The sequence below is a fragment of the Macaca mulatta genome, chromosome 12 (assembly GCF_049350105.2).
Source record: "Macaca mulatta isolate MMU2019108-1 chromosome 12, T2T-MMU8v2.0, whole genome shotgun sequence".
Taxonomy (NCBI): domain Eukaryota; kingdom Metazoa; phylum Chordata; class Mammalia; order Primates; family Cercopithecidae; genus Macaca; species Macaca mulatta.
The window spans coordinates 137,189,642-137,207,273 of record NC_133417.1 but is presented as its reverse complement, the minus strand read 5'-3'; the positions used below and the strand labels follow the sequence as shown (position 1 = coordinate 137,207,273).

Here is a 17,632-nt window from a genome sequence, read left to right as displayed (position 1 = left end):
AAATTAGCCAGGCATGATGGCACACACCTGTAGTTCCAGCTACTCGGGAGGCTGAGGCAGGAGAATCGCTTGAACCCGGGAGGCAAAGGTTGCAGTGAGCTGAGATTGCGCCTCTGCACTCCAGCCTGGGTGACAGCAAGACTCCATCTCAAAAAGGAAAAAGTAAGGTTACTTTTAATACAGTCATGCATTCCATAATGACATTTCAGTCAATGACAGACATATATGCTATGGTGGTCCCATAAGAATATAGGGAAGCTGAAAAATTCCTATCACCTAGTGACAGTACAGCCATCCCAACATTGTAGCACAACCCACTACTCATGTGTTTGTGTTGATGCTGATGTAAACAAGTCTACTGTGCTGCCAGTCATATAAAAGTATAGCACATACAATTATATATAGTACACAATACTTGATAATAAGTGACTATGTTACTGCTTTATGTATTCACCATACTTTCATCATTATTTTAGAGTATACCCCTACTTTTTTTTTTTAATTTTTTTTTTTTTTTTTTTTTTGAGACTGAGTCTCACTCTGTAGCCAAGTTGGAGTTCAGTGGCACATCTCGGCTCACTGCAGCCTCCACTTCCCGGGTTCAAGTAATTCTCCTGCCTCAGGCTCCCAAGTAGCTGGGATTACAGGTGCACACCACCATGCCCAGCTAATTTTTGTATTTTTAGTAGAGACAGGGTTTCACCGTGTTGGCCAGGATGGTCTCAATCTCTTGACTTTGTGATCCATCCGCCTCAGCCTCCCAAAGTGCTGGGATTACAGGTGTGAGCCACCGTGTCTGGCCACTCCTACTTGTTTTAAAAAGATGGGCTGGGCACAGTGGCTCACACCTGTAATCCCAGCACTTTGGGAGGCTGAGGCAGGCAGATAACGAGGTCTGGAGTTTGAGACCACCCTGGCCAACATGGTGAAACCCCGTCTCTACTAAAAATACAAAAAATGAGCCGAGCATGGTGGCATGTGCCTGTAGTCCCAGCTACTCGGGAGGCTGAGGCAGGAGAATCACTTGAACCCAGGAGGTGGAGACTGCAGTGAGCCCAGATCGCACCACTGCACTCCAGCCTGGCAACAGAGTGAGACTCCATCTCAAAAAAACAAAAAAAAGGACAAAATAATCTGTACACCAAACCCCGACAACACACAATTTACCCATGTAACAAACTTGTACACATACCTCCAAACCTAAAGTAAAATTTGGAAATAAATAATTTAACTGGAAAATGTTAACTGCAAAACAGCCTCAAGCATGTCCCTCAGGAGGTATCCAGAAGAAGGCATTGTTACTGGAGATGACAGCTCCACGCATGTTATTGCCCCTGAAGACCTTCCAATGGGACAAGATGTCGAGGTGGAAGAGAGTGATACTGATGATCCTGACTCTATGTAGGCCTAGGCTAATGTGTGTGTGTCTTAGTTTTTAACAAAAAAAATTTAAAAAGTAAGAAAAAAATAGAAAAAACGTTACCAAATAAGGACATAAGAGTATTTTTGTACAGCTGCACAGTGTGCTTGTGTTTTAAGCTAAGTATTATTATAAGAATCAAAATATTATAAAAAATTAAAGTTTACAAAGTAAAAAAAGTCACAGTAAGCTAAGGTTAATTTATTATTGAAGAAAGAAAAATGTTTTCTATAAATTCAGTATAGCTTAAGTATACTGTGTTTATAAAGTCGACAGTAGTGCACAGTAATGTCCTAGGCCTTCACACTCATTCACCACTCACTGACTCACCCAGGGCAACTTCCAAGCCTGCAAGTTCCATTCATGGTAAATGCCCTACACAGTGTACCATTTTTTATCTTTTATACTGCATTTTTACTGTACCTTTTCGATGTATAGATACATCTAGATACATAAATACTTAGCATTATATTACAATTGCCTATGGTATTAAATACAGTTACATGCTGTACAGGTTTGTAGCCTAGGCGCAATAGGCTATACCATATAGCCTAGGTGTGTAGTAGACTACAACATCTAGGTTTGTGAAAGTACACTCTATGAGGTTTGCACAACAAAATTACCTAACAATGCATTTCTCCGAATGCATCCCCATTGTTAGGCAACAAATGGCTAACATGTAAATCAATGTAATAATTCACCATATTAACAAATGAAAAGAGGCTGGGTGCAGTGGCTCGCACCTGTAATCCCAACACTTTAAGACATGAAGGTGGGAGGATTGCTTGTGCTCAGGAGTTCAAGGCCAGCCTGGACCACATAAGGAGACCTCATCTCTGCTAAAAAAACAAACAAACAAAAATCAGCCAGTGTAGTATGTCTGTGGTCCCAGCTACTTGGGAGGCTAAGGTGGGAGGACTACTTGAGCTCCAAAGATCAATGCTGCTGTGAACCACAGTCATGCCACTGCATTCCAGCCTAGAAGATAGAGCAATATCCTGTCTCAGGAAAAAAAAAAAAAAAAAAAAAAAACACATATGATCATCTCAGTAGATTCAGAAAAAGCACTTACCAAAATTCAATGTTCATTCTTGAAAAAAAAAAAAAAAACTCAGTAAACTAGAAATAGAAGAAAACTTCTCCAGTGATAAAATGCATATACAAATGATGGAAGACTAAATGCTTTCTCCCTAAGAGAAGAAACAAGACAAGTAATCTGCTCTCACCATCTCCATTTAACATTGTACTTGGGGATTGTAGCCAGTGCTGTAAAGCCTGGAAGGGAAGAATTAAAACTGTATTCACAGATGACATAATCTTTACATAGAAAATCTAATGGAATCTACTAAAAAGCTCTAGGACACCAGGCACAGTGGTTTACGCCTGTAATCCCAGCACTTTGGGAGGCCGAGGCGGACAGATCACTTGAGATCAGGAGTTTGAGGCTGGCCTGGCCAACATGGTGAAACCCCGTCTCTACTGAAAATACAAAAATTAGCCAGGCATGGTGGCGCACACCTGTAATCCCAGCTACTCAGGAGGCTGAGGCATAAGAGTTTCTTGAACCTGAGAGGTAGAGGTTGCAGTGAGCCAAGACTGTGCCACTGCACTCCTACCTGGGCAACAGAGCAAGACTCCATCTCAAAAAAAAAAAAAGGTCTAGGACTAATAAGAACTAAGTGAGCTTAGCCAGACTGACAGAGAAGATTAATGTAAAAGATCAATCATATTTCTATATACTAGTGGCAATCAGAAATATAAATTTTAAAAATATAATTTTAATAGTGTATTAGTCCATTCTCACACTGATATAAAGAAATACCCAAGACTGGGTAATTTATAAAGGAAAGAGGGTTGACTCAGTTCCACATGGCTGGGAAAGACTCAGGAAACTTATAATCACGATGAAAGAGGAAACAGGCATGTCTTATACGGCAGCGGCAGGCAAGTGAGAGAGCATGTGAGAACACAGGAAAAACTAACGTTTATACAACCATCAGATCTTGTGAGAATTCACTATTACCAGAACAGCATGGGGGAAACCAGCCCCATAATCCAATCACTTCCCTCCCTCGACACATGGGGATTACAATCTAACATGAAATTTGGGTGAGGACCTAAAACCAAACCATATCAAATAGCATCAAAAACTATTAAATACTTAGGGATAACTAAACATTGACGGTTTCCTTAAAGGTTAAGCATATGCCTATTATATGATCTAGCCATTCTACTCCTAGGTATTTAACCAAAAGGAATAAAAATATAGGTCCATACAAAGCCTTGTAAACAAATTTTTATAGAAGACTTACTTGTTAATAACTAAAACTGGAAACAACCAACATGTCCATTGGTAGGTAAGTGTATTAATAAACTGAGGTATATCCATGCAATGCATTATTACACAGCAATAAAGAGGAATCAGCTACTGATACACTTAACAACAAGGATGACTCTCAATTATGCTGAGTGAAAGAAGGATAACCACATATTGTGTGGTTCCGTTTATATAAAATAAGAGGAAATTCTAGGAAATGAAAGTTAATGTACAATGATAAAAACATCAGTTAGGCCAGGTGCAGTGACTCACGCCTGTAATCCCAACACTTTGGGAGGCTGAGGTGGGTGGATCATGAGGTCAGGAGATCGAGACCATCCTGGCTAATACGATGAAACCCCGTTTCTACTAAAAATACAAAAAGTTAGCCTGGCGTGGTGGCGGGCACCTGTAGTCCCAGCTATTCGGGAGGCTGAGGCAGGAGAATAGAGTGAACCTGGGAGGCGGAGCTTGCAGTGAGCCGAGATCACGCCACTGCACTCCAGCCTGGGGGACAGAGCGAGAGTCTGTCTAAAAAAAAAAAAAAAATCAGTTATCTGGGATAGGGATCAGGAAGCCAGGGGTATGAAAACAGCTTTAGGTATAATAGATATGGTCACTGTCTTGTTTGTGATGATAGTCTTACAAGTACACACATATGTCAAAACTTAACCAATTGTACACTTTAGAGTTTATAACCTGTCAACTATATCTCAATAAATCACCTTTAAAAATATGGTCTTAACCAATAATTAATAATCCTAAACAACACAAATTGAGCCCTAATTCATTTATTAAAAATCAGACATATTTCAGTCATAAAACTTATAAGGCATTCTTACTTGTAAACTATTATGAAAGACTGATTTGAACTGGCAAAAATTCAATAAAACATAAAGAAAATAAATGCATTATTTCAACAAAAAAGTCTCAGAACAATTCATTTTTTTCATTTACAAAAATTAACTAAAATTAAAAAGAAACAAGTAAATTTCTGACCTTGTTTAATCCTGTGCCATAAGTAAAAGGATTAAACAAAAATAATAATAGCTCCTTCTTGGTACAACTGTTGCCAGAGTTTTGCATTCAACCTTTTAAAAGTGATTAAAAATAACCATGGCAGACATCAGAGAAAGAGGCAACTACTTCCCATGTGGAAAGCTGGTCTCTAGAAAGATGAAGTTAAACAGAAATGTTTGGGCCTTCTCTCTGAATCCGTCAGCACCTAGATAATCACCACAAACTTTTCCTCATCAAAGCCTAATGAGAAATAGAAACAATCCAATTTCATTAGAGGAGGACCAAAAAGGAAGTATAAGCAGGATTCTTCAATTAGCATTATACAACCCTGCCTCCTCCTGGTTTGGGTCACACAACCTCTCAGTGTCTACCAGACACTCCACCAATACTTTACTGAGGGTAGGGTACTTCATCAGCCCTTCTCCCCTCCTGATTTCATCAGAGATAATTTCAAGGTACTTTGCACCACATGAAGTGACATCCTACCAGTATGACCAGTGTCTCATCTGTCATTATCAGTACATCCCAAAGGCTGCCTGTTATTGGGGCAAGAAAGGAATCAAAAGTAGGTGGACTAACAGTTGACTAAACCTGATCAAGTCTTGCCTCAACATAACTGGTCACTTAATAACTACTCTAAGGCATCAAGTTCTTGCTATGGTTTCAAACAAAATACCTTCTATATGAAAAACCCATCAAATCCTTCTACTTCATGTTACATGACAAAAAGGAGCATCTTGTGCTGTTCTACCACCACTCTCAGTTTAATAAAGACAACAAGAATTCCAGGACAGGCACAGTGGTTCATGCCTGTAACTCCAACATTTGAGAGGCTGAGGCAGGAGGATCACTTGAGGCCAAGAGTTTCAGATAAGCCTGAGCAACACAGCAAGACCCTGTCTCCACAAAAAAAAAAAAAAGTTTTTTAACTAGCTGGGCATGGTGGCTTATGCCTATAGACCCAGCCACTCAAGAGGCTCAGGTGGGAAGATCACTCAAGCCCGGGAGTTCAAGGTTACAGTGAGCTATGATCACACCACTGCACTCCAGCCTGGGCAGCAGAGTGAGAATCTGTCTCAAAAAAGCCAGGTGCGGTGGCTCACGTCTGTAATCCCAGCACTTGGGGAGGCCAAGGCGGGTGGATTGCTTGAGGTCAGGAGTTTGAGACCAGCCTGGCCAACATGGTGAAACCCCACCTCTACTAAAAATACAAAAAATTAGCCAGGTGTGGTGGTGTGAGCTTGTAGTCCCAGCTACTCGGGAGGTTGAGGCTGGAGAATTGCTCGAGCCCAGGAGGCAGAGGTTGCACTGAGCTGAGATTGTGCCACTGCACTCCAGCCTGGGCAACAGAGTAAGTCTCCGTCTCAAAAAAAAATAAAGAAGACGACTTCTGGTCAAGTCTCCACCTCCCTGACATCACCAAAAATGGCATAGATGGCCAGACCTCAGAGGGATGTATTCATTCATTCCAGGCCCAGTTTTACTTGTACTCACGCTCAATAGTATTTTGTTTCATGAAACTCCTCCTGTAAAACAAAAACTTTTTGAAGGATAAAATAAAAGGACAGGCTGGGCATGGTGGCTCACATCTATAATCCCAGAACTTTGGGAGGCTGAGGCAGGAGGATCGCTTGAGCCCAGAAGGTCGAGGCCGCAGTGAGCCATGATCTCACCACTGCACTCCAGCCAGGGCAACATGGACATGGCATCAGAGGGTCTGCTTTGACTAGAGCACTGTTCTCTTCCTGTGCTTCTTGTAGATATCAGTTAAAATGTCATTTCGGTGATTTCTCTAAAACACTTGTCACAGCCACAGTTTTGCATTTGTGTGATTATTTGAGTATCATCTACAGAGGACAGGGATCATATGTGCACTCACTCTCCCCCATCTCCAATGCCAAGCATAGTGCCTAGTACCAAGTAATTACTCAAATATTATATTTGTTGATTAAGTGAATAAATGAACACTAAGTCTATAAGAAAGCAACAAAACATCTTTTAAGAGGACTTAAGAGTTGCATCATCTTCACAAATGTATCTTTGGTGGATGCCCAAAGCAGCTGAGCCCCCTTATTAAACTCAAAAAAAAAAAAAAAAAAAAAAGTCAATTCAGATGTCTACATAAATTGCTCTGGCCTTCAATGTCTCAAGGCAAATGCTGAGCATCAAAGGCTGATAGGCTAAACACACACACCCTCTGTATATAAAGCATACCTACTGGTTGCTAAGTAACAGTTGTTTTTGGTATTTCCTGATACTGTTGCTGCTACATAGGAAGCACTTCGGAAATACCCCAGTCAAATAAAAAAGAGCAACACTTCACAAGACTCTTGAGTATGAATGAAACAGTAACTATACTTAAACTGTGGTGTTTCATATAAACCTAACACCAAATGCAGAAGCAAAGAATCTCTAAGTGGCAAAGCCCTCAGTTAGTAGCTTCACTATTTTAGATCTCACACAGGAAAAATGCCATATAGATTTGTACTAAGACTATTTGAAAGAAATAGATCACAAATCAAGTGACCTGAGAGCATTAAATAAGAACTTCAAAATGCCACATGGAACTATTTCCCAAACTCTTAAGAATATAAAGAAAGGAATTAGGACTTCCTGTCCCCTCCAATACAAATACAAATTATATCTGTACTTTAGAGACAAATCAAGTCCCATTTCATCCATAAATGACTTCTCCACCCTGACCTACTACAGCACTTAAAATCTGTACCACATATTTTGCATTTAAACAAATGTTCATTTTATTGCTTTCCTAATAATTTCATGTGTGCAGTCTTTTATTTCTTTTATATCCTTTAAAGTGTATAATGCTGTAGATGCTTAATAAATATTTATTAAATTGGAATGAAATTATAGTTTTGAATGAATTTTGGTATACTCACACATTTTATTCCCAAATAACATCATTTCCAAAAACGGTTCACATGCCTCAGTTTTAGCTCCATCATCATCAGATTAAAAATAAAGTCGTTATCCAACCACGATCAAATAAGGCTTACAGTTTTCTTAGTATCACTCATTCAAACTCAAATCAGGGGAGGTTTCCAGTGCCATAGTGTCTTTTGAAGTCTAAGTCCAGGCTACTAACAACACCTGCCCCTACTTTCTTCAATGCAGCAAATTTCACTTGAAATATTTCTCAAACCTAGTCAGTCTTAGGAAGATTTCCTTCTGCAGAAAACTTGTAAGACACAAAGTCTAAGCTCTAGAATATACTAACCATACCTCACTCACAACTGGGAAGCAAATTCCCCAGAAAAGGATCAGTTCAAGATGTACAGTTAAATGAGTCTCACACCTATAGAACCATGGAACAGAACAGAAAACTCAGAAATAATGCCACACACCTACAACCATCTGATCTTCAACAAGCTGGCAAAAAGCAAGCAATGGGGAAAGGACTCCCTATCCAACAAATGGTGCTGGGATAACTCACTGGCCATACGCAGAAGAATAAAACTGGATCCTTGTATTTCACAATATACATAATGGGTTAAAGATTTAAATGCAAAGACCTCAGTCAGGCACAGTAGCTCATGCCTGTAATTCCAGCACTTTGGGTGACTCAAGGCAGATCTCTTGAGCCTAGGAGCCAGAGACCAGCCTGGACAACATGGTAAAACCACATCTCCACAAAAAATACAAAAATTAGGCGAACGTGGTAGTGCACACCTGTAGTCTCAGCTACTCCGAAGGCTGAGGTGGGAGGATCACTTGAGCCTGGGAAGTCGAGGCTGCAGTGAGCTGCAGTCACTCCACTGCACTCCAGCCTGGGTGCCAGTGAGGCCCTGTCTCAAAATAAAATAAAAGACCTCAAACTATAAAAATCCTAGAAGAAACCCCAGGAAATACACTTCTTGATATTGACCTTGGCAAATTTTTGGCTAAGTCCCCATAAGCAACTGCAGCAAAAACAAAAATTGACAAGTTGGAACTAATTAAACTAGAGCATCCGCACAGCAAAAGAAATTATCAACAGAGTAAACAGTCAACATACAAAATGGGAGAAAATATTCCCAAACTATGCATCTGACAAAGGTCCAATATCCAGAATCCCTATGAAACTTAAATCAACAAGCAAAAAACAAGCCCATTTTTAAAAATGGCCAAAGGACATGAACAAACACTTCTCAGAACAAATACAAAAAAAAAAAGACCACGACATATAAGCAGCCAACAAATATATGGAAAACATGATCATGACTAATTATCAGAGAAATGCCAATCAAAACCACAGTGAAACACCATCTCATACCAGTCAGAATGGCTATTATCAAAAAGTCAGAAAACAAGCCCTGTTAGGCTCCGTTGAGAAGGGAACACTTATACACTGTTGGTGGGAATGTAAATTAGTTCAGCCACTGTGGAAAGCAGTTTAGAGACTTCTCAAAGAACTTAAAGAGCCACCATTTCACCCAGCAATCCCATTGCTGAGTATATAACCAAAAGGAAAACAGACCATTATACCAAAAAGACATATGCACTTGTATGTTCACGGCTGAGCTATTCACAACAGCAAAGACAAGGAATCAACCTAGGTGACCATCAATGGTGGACCGGACAAAAAAATGTGGATGTACCCTATGGAATACTATGCAGCCACCAAAAAAAGGAGAAAATCACGTCCTTTGCAGCAACACAGGTGGAGCTGGAGGCCATAATCCTAAACGAATTAGCACAAGAACAGAAAACTAAATACCATATGTTCTTACTTATAAGTGGGAGCTAAACATTGAGCGCACTTACAAGTGGGAGTAGAAACATTGAGCGCCCATGGACATAAACATGGTAACGGTACACAGTGTAGACTACTGGAAGGAGGGGAGAGATGGGGGATGTGGGCTGAAAAACTGCCTACTGGGTTCTATGCTCAATACCTGGGTGCAATACACCCAAGTGAGTAACCTGCATGCGTATCCCCCATATCTAAAATAAAAGTTTAAATTATTTTTTTAAAAGAGTCTCTACGATCAATAAAGCAGATAAAGTGTATCACTGTGGAAAGCGCAAACGTCAAGAACATGTTATAATTAAGCGGCTGCCATTCAAGATTCCCAAGGCTCCCCATCCCTGCCAGTCCTGAAACATCTCGATCAAGACCCTTGAGAACGCATCCACAGGTGACCCGAGCCTTGGGAAGCGTCCTCTCTACAGCAACAGGCTCTAATTCTGGTCTCGCTCCCCTCACCCCATCCTAGGCTACAAAGGCCCCGGCGCTAATAAGCGCGGCCTGGGAGGCCGGGTCGGTCAGGAGCGGAGAGTGGGGAGCTGGGGACACTGAGGGAGATGCCGGACAGGGAAGACGCGTGGGCCGGGGAGCAACGCCAGAGGCGGAAGACGCTCCTCTCGGGCCGCCACCGCAGGTGCCTGGCGAAGCGCCGCGGAGCCCCCCAGAGGCCAGACCGCGGGTCGGTCCCGAAGGGGTCGTGCAGCAGTAGGCGGTGTAGGGGGCAGGCGAGTGAGGGCCTCACCGTTTCTCCCCGGAGGCCGGCGCCGCCGCAGTCCCGCAATTGCTAAGGAGAATGCTCTTCCGGGTCACGGGCGCGGAGTTCTGGAGAGCGACGGTGGCCGGGCGAGGCCGAGAGCGAAGTGCGCGGGGCGTGTGCTCGGTGGAGGAGCTGGTAGTCGGCGGTTCAGCTGCCGAAAGGGCGAAATGGCCAGGCCAGGGGCCGCTGCGCCTTCTCCGGCCTCGCTCGTGGGGACAACTGGCTGCAACGGTTGGCTCCCAGTGGGCGGCCTCTGAGACGCCTTGTGCCAGGCGCGGGCTGGCTCCGCGCCCCTGTCTCACAGGCAGGAGCCTTCCAGACCCGGCTCCTGAACCTCCAGGCTCTGCTCCACTGGGCCAGGTCTTGCACGGCAGACGCCGCCGGCCCCTTTCCTGTGACAAGGCTTTGCTCATTCTTTCGTTTACTTACTGCTCATTTATTGGACAACTGCTTGGGGCGAGGTGCAGTGCTGGCACTGTGGATACAGAGATGGGCAACCCCCGCGTGGTCCCTGCCCTCAGGATGCGAGGCTGATGGCAGAGCAAGCAGATGCCGTCCCCGGGATGATCGGAGGAAAGGAGACTAGGGGAGCCTACCCAAGGGGCCCACCCCGACATGGGTGGGGAGCAGTTCATGATGGAGACGTCGACCTAGTAGAAAGGGTAGGGAAGAGGGTTTCAGGTGAGAGAAGAAGCGCAGTTGAGAAAGCCCCTGACAGTTCAGTGTGGCCCGCCCAGGGAAGTGTGGAGAGGAGACAATCGCTAAGCACGGGACCTAGGAAACACCAATATTGTAGATGTGAGCAAAGGAAAGGGAAATCCGAAGAGCAGCCAGAACGTTCGGGAGAGCTCAAGAGGAAAGCATGCCAGTGAGGGGATGGCCGCCATTCTCAAGCTATGGAGATCCAGTGTCCATTGGTGACCATAGAAAAATCAAACTTCCCTTTGGGAGGCCGAGGTGGGCAGATCACCTGAGGTCGGGAGTTCAAGACCAGCCTGACATGGAGAAACCCCGTCTGTATTGCAAAATTAGCCAGGCGTGGTGGCACAAGCCTGCAATCCCAGCTACTCGGGAAGCTGAGGCAGGTGAATCGCTTGAACCTGGGAGACGGAGGTTGCGGTGAGCCGAGATCGCGCCATTGCACTCCAACCGGGGCAACAAGAGTGAAATCTCCGTCTCAAAAAAAAGAAAAAAGAAAAATCAAACTTCCGAGACCAGTCTGGCGAACAATTGCACTACAGAAAAAAAAGGTTGGCTGGGGGAGGAGATGCGAGAGGGCAAGGCAGACAGGGCAGAGACCAAACTTCGAAAATAGAATGTGGACAGATGCTTGAGTCTGTATGGAGTCCACCACCATATGCTCCATATTGAAACAAGGAAAAGAGATTAAATTGTTCCTGTATTTCTTTTTTCTTTTTCTTGCCTTTTTTTTTTTTTTTTTTTTTTTTTTTTTTTTTTTTTGAGACAGACTCTTGCTCTGTCGCCCAGGCTGGAGTGCAATGGTGCGATCTCGGCTCACTGCAACCTCCACCTCCTGGGTTCAAGCAATTATCCTGCCTCAGCCCCCCGAGTAGCTGGGACTACAGGCACCTGCCACCACGCCCAGCTAATTTTTGTATTTTTAGTAGAGAAGGGGTTTCACTGAGTTAGCCAGGATGGTCTCAATCTCCCGCCCACTTTGTTGTCCCAAAGTGCTGGGATTTACAGGTGTGAATCACCGTGCCCGGTCAATGTGTTGCCGTAGTCTAAGCAAATTCAGGGTTCCCCTTAATAATTGTGAGCTCCATGAACGTGGAAAACTTTGCATCTGCAGTACCTGCCACACGCATAGGCCTCAATCAGTGTTTGCTTAACGCCTAAATGAACCCAAGGAACCTTTGCTTTTTAATGTTCACACAGATCTTTCTAGAGCCCTCAGGAAAACTGTGATTTCAGCAAAACTTGTCTTTGAAATGCAGAGGGTAGAGGAAGCCCAGCAAGGACAGGAGGCAGAGAGTGTCAGGGGTCCAGGAATTCAGTGGATAGGAGAGGGGCCAGTGGGGACAGGAAGGGTAAGACCCAGAAGAGGAAAAGAACAAAGGATTAAAATAAAATCTCTGGCTGGACAAAGTGGCTCACGCCTATAATCCCAGCACTTTGGGAGGCCAAGGTGGGCTGATCACTTGAGATCAGGAGTTCGAGACCAGCCTGGCCAACATGGTGAAACCCTGTCTCTACTAAAAATACAAAAAATTAGCCAGGCACGGTGGTGGATGCCTGTAGTCTCAGCTACTCGGGAGGCTGAGGCAGGAGAATTGCTTGAACCTGAGAGGTGGAGACTGCAGTGAGCCTAGATTGGGCCACTGCACTCCAGCCTGGGTGACAGAGCAAGACTCCGTCTCAAAAAATAAATGAAAAGAAAATCTGAGATTTCAGGACTAGAAATAGGAGGTAAAGCCAAGGAAACCAAAAATAATTAAAAGTAGGAATAGAGGAGCAAGGACAAGAGCAGAGGAAGTAGGGCTGAGGCCATTATTTTACTTAAGTTCAACGGACAAATCTCATTTTGATTGGTCGTTTGTCAAAGTGTGATGCCTGCCTGTGTATCGGCTACAGGGCTAGGGTGGACATATCACCGTGCCCTCATTTTTTTTTTGTTGTTAGGGGTGGGGGTACGAAGTCTCACTCTGTCGCCAGGCTGGAGTGCAGTGGTGCAATCTCGGCTCACTGCAACATTTGCCTCCCAGGTTCAAGCGATTCTCCTGCCTCAGCCTCTCAAGCAGCTGGGACTACAGGCGCGTGCCACCACACCCAGCCAATTTTTGCAGCAAACCGATAAATTCAAAATGTATGGCTGAAGAATTTAGAAACACCCAAATATTGGTCCTTTGGGAGTGCTATATCACAATATCATGGATTGAGTGGCTTATGAACAACAGAAATTTGTTTATCGTGGTTCTGAAGGCTGTGAAGTCCAAGATCAAGACACTAGCTGATTCCATCTCTGGTGAACCATTTCCTGGTTCATAGATGGCCTTCTTGGCCTGTTGTGACATGACAGGCTAGCTAGCTAGCTAGTCTCTCACAGGCCTCTTCTTAGAAGAGCACTAATCCCATTAGTAAAAGCTCCACTCTCATGACCCAAGTACTTCCCAAAGTCCCCACCTCCAAATACCATCACACTGGGATTAGGGTTTCAACATACGAACTTTGAAAGAACACAGACATTCAGTCCATAACAGTCCATAACAGTCTGTTATGAAGTCCAAGGCTTCTGGAAGTTTAGGGCTTATACACAGTTATGGTTGCCCCAGAACCTCTCAGTCCCAGTCTGACCTGAATTCCTAACCACCACCACCCCTAATCCAGCCTTCTGGACTAACATCTACCCAGTCACAAAAGCAGACACCATGGGGTCACCCCTGACTCCACTTTCACTCATCATCATGCCCACACCCTAACAATCCAGTCCCTGAGCAGGTTCTGAGGATTGTCTCCTCCCCACCCAATTCCACTGCCACCAAGGACGGTGAAAGAAGCAAATAACCAAGTAACTCAGGGTCAATAACAAGTATTGCAACGTCAGAGATGAGTCAAGGTGATAAAGGTGGGGGGGTGTGTGTGTGAAAGTGTAATAACCAAATCAAACACCAAAACTCCAAGGAGATAAGATAGAATACATTCATTCAACATATTTTAGTTGCCTTTCACATGATAATTTTATCATAAAGGCAGCAAAAGATAATGAAAGGACTATTAAAAAAGCTAAAGAAAAACTAAGAATCAAACACATTCCAAGAACCAAAGTGAAGCAGGATATGCTGGCCTTTTCAAGTCCCCGGTTCTGTTGAGGGATATGTTAAAATGCCAGGAGCCTGGCCTTCACCATGGCTGAGAGTGCCATGGCAAATAGAAAAAGTGTCTCATCATTCCCATATCCACTTGTTTTTGGCGTCCTCAATTACAACAACTACACCCACCCAGACCACTAATTCCAACATACAATTTTGGTCTGATTAAAGTCTATTTTTGCTCTTCTCTCAATTTAAACGTAATTTTTTAAAAAAATTCATTGTCTTTTTTCTCTATATAGTGTTCTTTTTTTCCTCTTAAAATTTTTTTTTCTTTTTTTTTTTTTTTTTTGAGACGGAGTCTTGCCCTGTCGCCAGGCTGGAGTGCAGTGGCGTGATCTCGGCTCACTGCAACCTCTGCCTTCCGGGTTCAAGCAATTCTCCTGCATCAGCCTCCCAAGTAGCTGGGACTACAGATGTGTACCACCATGCCCAGCTAATTTTTGTATTTTTAGTAGAGACAGGGTTTCACCATGTTGGCCAGGATGGTCTGGATCTCTTGATCTTGTGATCCGCCTGCCCCAGCCTCCCAAAGTACTGGGACTACAGGCATGAGCCACCGTGCCCAGCCTTAACTTTTAAAATCTAAATCCTATGAGAATATTTATTTTTCTTTGGCCTCTGAGATCTTAGCTTAATTTCTCTTTTACCTTCTAGCTCCTATTTAAAATGTCATCTTTTTAAATATTTTAACCTATTAATTTTATTTTATGTGGATGTTATCAACATATTTTGCTTAACCTTTTAGGTTTAATTTTTTGTTTGTTTGTTTTCTAGTGCTTTCCTCTTTATTTTCTTTTTAATTTCATATACACTACTTTAAAAGTGGATTTTATGCTTGAACCCAGGAGGCAGAGATTGCAGTGAGCTGAGATTGTGCCATTGCACTTCAGCCTGGGAGACAGAGCAAGGCTCTGTCTAAAAAAAAATAATAAATTAAAGTGGATTTTAGAAAATTCCCTGATTTACAGTGTTGTCCTTTCTACGTTTTTATTCACACGTTTTTAGCTTTAAATCTGTCTTAATTTTTATACTCTGTCATCATTCTATTTTATCTTTTCTTTCTCATGTCTTCCATCTTGCATATTTTTTCTGGTTTTAAACTTTCTCTTTTAATCACAGATACATCTCACCAGCTACAAGTGGCATCTAATAACTTTTACACTTTAAAAGAGAAAAAAAAATGGCATTCAATTCACAAAACCCAGAACGCTTGTACCTTTGTTTTGTTGGGGAATTCACTGAAATGGGAGGTACAAGATTTTACTTTCTTCTGTACCTTACTGCCTGCCAGAGACCAGCCTCATATGTAGCTGGTATAACAAAAAGGGGTTTGTTGTGTTGCAAATTCAATATAGCAGCAATTCGGCATAACAGTTAGGACAGAGGGAGCCAAACTGCTGGGTTCAAATCTAACTGAACCAGTTACTCACTGTGTGTGACCTTGGACAAGTTACTCGACCTCTCTGCCCGTTTTCCTTGCCTGTGGAATGTAGATAATGATAGTCATATCACCTCATGAGGTTGATATGAGATTTAAATGAGTCAATGCATGTAAAGTACTTAGAACAGTGCCTGAGCACATTGTGAATATATATTTGCTAACATTGACATTTAATAAGAAGTGGTCACTCTTAGGAGTGAAAAATGACTGTGTGGCCAGGCACAGTGGCTCACTCCTATAATGCCAGCACTTTGGGAGGCCAAGGTGGGTGGATTGCTTAAGCCCAGGAGTTCGAGACCATCCTGGACAACATGGCAAAACCCTGTCATTACCAAAAAAATACAAAAATTAACTGGGCGTGGTGGTGCACACCTGTAGTCCCAGCTACTTGGGAGGCCGAAGTGGGTGGATCACTTGAGCCTGGGAGGCAGAGGTTGTGGTGAGCCAAGATCACGCCACTGCACTCCAGCCTGGGTGACAAAGCGAGACTCTGTCTCAGAAAAAACAGGACTATGAATTGACCATCCATAGCGATTGACCTATTGATATGAATTAGGGGTCCACTGGAGCCAATCAGTTGAGCCAAGGAAACTGATTCACTTAGGGGAATTATGACTGCCCAGGTTGTAGGGACTAGGGAGTGTGTATGTATACTTATCTGGAGGGAGGTAGCAATTTCAATGAAGGGCATGTAGGCAGGGAGAAATAATAGTTGTATGTAGCATAGCTTGATATCTCCACAAACATGCATAGTCCAGTCTGAAAGCAGGGATATATAGTTGTAATAAAATGTAACAATCATATTTTAAAATATTTAACAGGATTTAAAGCTGAATTTGCTAGTGTACAAAAAAAGGAAAAATAATAAAATATTTAACTGGAGAGAAAAGTTTTCGGAATACCCAAACAAAACCAAATGAAACCAAGAGGACCTGGTTAAGAAGAGAGAGGATGAGTAAATTACTCCCAAAATTCTGTATTTCTATATAAGAAAGGAAAATGGTGTTGAGTTAGAGCAGATATGAAAAATGGGCGGGTGCAGTGACTCACGCCTATAATTCCAGCACTTTGGGAGGCCAAGGTGGCCAGATCACCTGAGGTCAGGAGTTCAAGACCAGCCTGGCCAACATGGTGAAATCCCATCTTTACTAAAAATACAAAAATTAGGCAGGCATGGTGAGGGGCACCTGTAGTCCCAGCTACTCAGGCAGCTGAGGCAGGAGAATCACTTCAACCTGGGAGGCAGATGTTGCAGTGAGCCGAGATGGCGTCATTGCATTCCATCCTGGGTGACAGAGCAAAACTCTATCTCAGAGAGAGAGAGAGAGAGAGAAAGAAAGAGAAAGAGAGAAAGAAAGAAGCACAGGCTGTTTGGGGGTAGGTAATTGAAGACAGAAAAACATGAGGAAATTGAGTTGTTCAAAAAATGTTACATTCGGCTGGGCATGGTGGCTCACACCTGTAATCCCCGCACTTTGGGAGGTCGAGGTGGGTGGATCACAAGGTCAGGAGTTCAAGACCAGCCTGGCCAACATGGTGAAACCCCCTCTCTACTAAAAATACAAAAATTAGTCGGGTGTGGTGACATGTGCCTGTAGTCCCAGCTACTCGGGAGGCTGAGGCAGGAGAATCATTTGATTCTCCCTGGAGGTAGAGGTTGCAGTGAGCCAAGACCTCACCATCTTACTCCAGCCTGGGCGACAGAGAAAGACTCTGTCTGAAAAAAAAAGAAAAAGAAAAAAAAAGTTAAATTCGATCTCACTTAAATGAATTTTTAAAACACTTAAATGAATTTTTAAAATGGAAATCATATGTTAAGTTAAAGAGTAAACAAATAATTTTATTACCTGAGAAAAATACCAGAAAACACAATTACAACAATTATAAGATTACATGTAAATGGACTGAATTCTCCTATTTAAAAAATAGAATTACAAACTAGATTAAAAAGACAACATCCACACATGCATCTTATTTTAAAACACACAAACACTTACAGAAAAAAGAGAATAATTTAAAAGCCTAGCATAGATAAGTCATGTTTGCACAAAGCAAGTGTGGTGAGTCTCAGCTTGACTGATTAAGTTATTATGTTCA

At 42.9% G+C, this 17,632-nt stretch overlaps 1 protein-coding gene across 5 annotated transcripts in view; it reads right to left on the bottom strand.

Annotated features, from left to right (window-relative positions):
- Nucleotides 1–10,299, bottom strand: part of DIS3L2 (DIS3 like 3'-5' exoribonuclease 2) — a 380,688-nt gene extending 370,389 nt beyond the window's left edge. For 3 of the 5 annotated variants that reach the window (XM_077957886.1, XM_077957885.1, XM_077957891.1), the window contains exon 1: nt 10,247–10,299. The gene's annotated coding sequence lies outside the window, so the exon portion shown is untranslated. Of the gene's footprint in view, nt 1–27; nt 144–2,163; nt 2,260–10,246 lie in introns of those variants that run through there. The other 2 variants (XM_077957889.1, XM_077957887.1) reach the window with 2 other exon arrangements.
- Nucleotides 10,300–17,632: the final 7,333 nt, after the last annotated feature.